Source organism: Chionomys nivalis, chromosome 3, assembly GCF_950005125.1.
Source record: "Chionomys nivalis chromosome 3, mChiNiv1.1, whole genome shotgun sequence".
Taxonomy (NCBI): Eukaryota; Metazoa; Chordata; class Mammalia; order Rodentia; family Cricetidae; genus Chionomys; species Chionomys nivalis.
Window position 1 is genome coordinate 42,862,084 of NC_080088.1, and position 5,674 is coordinate 42,867,757.

At 35.0% G+C, this 5,674-nt stretch overlaps 1 pseudogene; it reads left to right on the top strand.

The window, feature by feature from the left end:
• The first annotated feature begins 2,621 nt into the window (after nucleotides 1–2,621).
• Nucleotides 2,622–3,181, top strand: LOC130872050 (40S ribosomal protein S19-like; annotated as a pseudogene).
• The last annotated feature ends 2,493 nt before the right edge of the window (nucleotides 3,182–5,674 follow it).

The window sequence follows — 5,674 nt, forward strand, 5'->3', positions numbered from 1 at the left end:
GCTCATTACCAGATGTGTCAACCAAATAATTTCTAATAGAGCACAATAAAGAGTACTCAATTTGAACAAGAGAAAATGTGAGTTAAAAGTTAAGTATAGCCTCGGAAACTCATGATACTAGGTAAGAACTGAAGACCGGGCTAACAAAACAAAACAAAGCAAACACTTCAGAAATATTACGTCTAAATTTAGAAAAATAAGCCAACCTAAAAAATTAAAAAGCTAATTTGAGCACCAAATAGGTATATCCAAAGAATTTCAGTCCTAGGCACTCTACAGTCAAAATTAAGAAAACTGGAAACAAAGCAAGACAAATACAAAAGGCACCTTTCTATTAGTAGTAGACCTTTTCCATAGCAGAAGACTTCTCAGTAGAACCCATGAAGACCAAAAAGAAGTGGCACAAAAGACTAAAAGATAAAAGGAAACTCAAAGAAGACCAGAACCCAATATCCATTGAAGATATTCTTCAATGAGAAAGGGTCTGCCAGGGCATGGTGATTTTAATACCAATAGTCAGAATGCAGAGGTAGGAGTACTTATGCGAGTTAGAGGCTAGCCTGGTCTGCATGGTGAAATCCTGCTTCAAAAGAAGAATAAAATAAAACCTTTCTGGACGTAGATAGAAGGACCTTGGTCTTCCCGCAGGGCAGGGAATTTGGACTGCTCTTCAGTATCGAGAGGGAGGGGGAATGGAGTGGGGGGAGGAGAAGAGGAGTGGGGATAAGGGGAGGGAATTGGGGGGAGGGGGCAATATTTGGGAGGAGGGGAGGGAAATGGGAAACGGGGAACAGGTGGAAATTTTAATTAAAAAAGAATAAAAAAAAATAAAACTCAAGATTTCCCAATAAAGATCTAAGAAAGTTTATATCAGGAAAACCAATTCTAAAAGAATGACGAAATTATTAAAATATACTTGAATGAAATTTTCTTCTACATTTTATTTTACAAAATAATTTTTGATAATTTAAGGAAATAGAACACATTCTAGCAAGGCTCTAAACACTGTAAAATATTTGAAATACCTACATTACAAATGAGAGATGTAAAAAAAAAAACAAATAGAAAGGTAGAGATTCTGTGCTTTAACTGATAATGTCAGTAATATTAGATGTGTTATATTCAGTATGTGCTAAAATTCCTTTAATTACAAAGATACACAAAAAGGTAAGTTGGTGATGCTCTAGACAATTGAAATTCTAAAATGTACTGGATCAACTCACAGGGAAGTAATAAAAATAAAATAAAACAAATAAGCAGAAAAAATTAAAAGACAAAACAATCATAGTTAATACCCCATGTAAATTGCTTTAAAGTTAAATGGCATAAATATATCAATTAAAAAAATCAACAAAAAGGATTAATGAACTATCTGTATCCTATCTGAAATAAGTATATTTCAAGTATAATCATATAAGTGAGTTAGAAGAAAACGGATGGAAAGTGTTGCAATATATAAAGATAAAGTGAGAGAGTAAAGTGTGCAAACACTAAATAAAAGATATTGGAGTCAATACATTCAACAAAGAAACAGACAAAAGCCAAAGGTTTAATCTACAATAAAAATAGCAATCCTCTGTAGGTTGTGTATGTACCAAGCAACATGTCTGCACTCTATAGACCTAAATTCAAGAGAAGTGAGAGAGAGAACAGACGACCCCACATAAGTAAAGCCCTTACCATGTGACAGAACACATGGAAAGAAAGCAGCAATGACATCTAAGTACTGACAAGTGCCTTCAGCTGAAAGTCTCTAAGCTCATGAATAGGACATTCCTCCCCATACCAAAATGCACATTGTGAGTTGTCCATAATATACATGCCAAGACAGACCATATTCTGGGTCATAAAACAAATTTGAATGACTAAAAATATACAAACTATATTCTTTGGCCAAGTGGAGTACATTTGAAAGACAACATAAAAATTCAGAACACTTGGAAACTAAACAACATCTTTCTAAATGATCCATAAATCAAAGAGGAAGTCCCAACAGAAAATTTAAAAATATGCTGATCTCAATGAAAATGAAAATGCAACATATGATGTGAACATTGGCTAACACAGTGCTTTGTGGGAAGGATAATGTCATTGCTGTAAGAGGGAAGAGAGAATCACAGCTACTAAAATTAACAATATAAACTCCTTTCTAAAAGAAAATGCAGAATAGTATATAATGTGTGTATTTAAATATTTCTAAAGTGAAAAGCATAACAAAGAATTTTGAGACAGAATGATGAAATATCAAATCTCTGACAAAAATCTAATAAACAACATGTTTTAAAATGCTATATAGGCTGATAGAAGGTAGTAGATTAGATAGATAGATAGATAGATAGATAGATAGATAGATAGATAGATATTAGATAAGTAGATGATATAGAGAGAGAAAGAGAAAGAGAGAAAGAGAGAAAGAAAGAAAGAAAGAAAGAAAGAAAGAAGAAAGAAAGAAAGAAAGAAAGAAAGAAAGAAAGAAAGAAAGAAAGAAAGAAAGAAAGAACCTACTGGGAAAAGAAACAAATGGTATCACTGAAGATGTTCTAGATAGGCAAGGAATTCTAACCAAATATTACAAACAACTACCCCTGAAAATCTATCACTTTAATGGATAGAGCCAATTCCTCAAAGTCATAAACTACAAATTGCGCTTTAAGAAACTAAAATGTTAGACTCGACGCCCGACTTGTGCGCCCGGGAAACCCCGTCGTTCCCTTTCCCATGGCTAGCAGCGCGGAGGCCGCAGGATGCCTGGAGTTACTGTAAAAGACGTTAACCAGCAGGAGTTCGTCAGAGCTCTGGCAGCCTTCCTCAAAAAGTCCGGGATGCTGAAAGTTCCCGAATGGTGGACACAGTCAAGCTGGCCAAACATAAAGAGCTTCCCCACTATGATGAGAACTGGTTCTACACATGAGCTGCCTCTACAGCACGGCACCTGTACCTGCGTGGTGGTGCCGGGGTTGGCTCCATGACCAAGATCTATGGAGGACGGCAGAGAAACGGTGTCAGGCCCAGCCACTTCAGCAGAGGCTCCAAGAGTGTGGTCCGCCGCGTTCTCCAAACCCTGGAGGGACTGAAAATGGTGGAAAAGGACCAAGATGGGGGCCGCAAGCTAACACCTCAGGGACAGAGAGATCTGGACAGGATTGCCAGACAGGTGGTAGCTGCCAACAAGAAGCATTAGAACAAAGGTTAATAAATTGCCTCATTCATAAAAAAAGAAAGAAAGAAAGAAAGAAAGAAAGAAAGAAAGAAAGAAAGAAAGAAAGAAAGAAAGAAAGAAACTAAAATGTTGGCTCTCCTAGACCCAGTAAATGAATTTGTAATTTTAAAAATTCTCCAAATTAATCTCTAAAGCATGATGTTTATGTAGACAATTCTTCAAAAATGTTTAAAGACAACACAAACCCTGCAAAATGTCTTCCAGAAACCAAAGATTCATTTTCATTAATTTTTTCAAACTATTACCATTTCCTAGAAGGTAACCAAGCATACACAACAATTGGAGCTGAGAGGAAAATGACTTTTATGAATATAAAATGAAAACATCTCTTTACAATGTATTAGTGATAAAATTTATATGTATGTTGTGCGCTTATATTCACTTAAATAAAATATATTTGAATATATATTACATATATATTTAAAATATTTAGTAAAACACCATGAGCAAATGGGTGTTATTCCAGGGATATGAGACTGGCTTTTTATTTGATAATAAATCAGTGTAATCAGCTTTCAATAACAAGCTAGGGCAGAAAGTTTTACCTAATTTCTTTTATTAATATAGAAAAAAAACTTTTGACAAGATTCAAAGCCTGTTTGTGATAGTAACTCTTAAATAGTCAGAAATGGTACTACCTCAACTGCATGAAGAATATCTACATATGCTACAAATAACATTCTTAGTATTGAAAGAACAATTTCCCTTAATGCTGCAATTGAGGAAAAGATATCCTACCAATCATGTTCAATATAATACTTTGAGGCCAGCCTGGGCTACATAGTGAGTCCTTGAAAATACAAGATGTGCTTATTCATAACACACATAAATACATCATAGCAGTGAGTTTGAAGTTTTGCAGTGTGACATAAAATATAATGATACAAACTTATTAATCAAATAATGAGTCAAAATTATGCTTTTGTAAAAGTATAAAAACTGGAAATTACTTGTTCTATATATTTATCCTATGTTTGTAACTTAAAAGTTTTTTTTTTCCGCCGGGTGGTGATGGCGCACGCCTTTAATCCCAGCACTTGGGAGACAGAGGTAGGTGGATCTCTGTCAGTTTGAGGTCAGCCTGGTCTACAAGAGCTAGTTCCATGACAGGCTCCAAAGCTACAGAGAAACCCTGTCTCAAAAAACAATGTTCCTTTTCCAAATTTAATTTAAAACCATGCCTGAAAAGAATAACAGCATACCTGGCTGTTATGCTATACCACCACCTTCTTGTCATGTTTTAGAGAATTTTAAATTTTAATTATTTTTAAGTTAAAAAAATATATATTATACATATCATCTATATTACACTTTACTTTTCAGAAAAAGCAAGTATCTTATTTCCAAAGGCCTTTGTTTAAGGTTGTCTTTTTCCAACTCAATCCCACATAAAGCCAGTAATTAACTTCTGACCAAAAGAAATGAATTTAGCCTAAGTGAATATTTTCCAGATTAGGAAAGAACAAACTAAAGAAATGAAGTTCACGAGGGCTCAACCCAGGCACTCCCTCATCTCCCTTCATGTTCAAAGCACAAATGCCTCTCTCTAAGGCAGTTGCTCTGATCCTACTTCTGAAACCAAACATGTCTACCTAGATAACAGGCAGAGAACACTTGTCCCAAACAATATCGTTACTTAGCAAAAGGAGAGCAAGGCATAACAATAAACATTGCCAGAGATTGAGCAAGCATATGTTTCAAAAGAAAAAAAGTATGAAGCATTGTATACGACCCTCAGAAAATATTACCCTTGTCTACAAGAGCAGTAATAACCCATTGAAGTTGAACAACTAGTTGTTGGCCAAATATCCTTGTGGAAGTATTTTTATAAAATTTTGGTGACCTGTGTGCAAAGCTCTGCTTTCCCCAATGTTTTGTGGTGGTTTCAATGAGACAATCAAGCCGGAGAGTTCGTCCTTCATATTCTCCTGCCTCTATATGTTTTTCTGAAGGCTGTCACAATTGTGTCAAAACTCCACTTGGTCCTTCCAGCATTTCAAAGTGTATTTGGAAATAAACCAATTATTCCCCAATGTAATTGCCAAAATATTCAAATTATGATATACATTTGACACAGTCACAGTAAGGAACCAAAGCTGAGTTTCAATTGTGCTATCACTTCCCAATACGTAGGTGTACAAATTGCATATTATATTGAAAACCTGTAAGATGTGAAGTGAGGTCCTGTAATATGAAACTCTGAAAGTGTCTGCGATTCTAGAAATAACTTCAAATATACCTCTAATACCACTACAGATTATTAGTGAATTCATAATTAAAATAAATGACAAATTCATTTAGAAATAAATGACAACATTAGTTTTCTTTTTTCCACCAGGCTCACAGATTCGTTCAAAATCCCTGGTGCAGAAATAAATGTGCAATCAGTTACAAAACTGCCTAGAGGAACTCTTGTTCCATCTAAAGAGTTACCATCAGAGACAAATCCAGCAG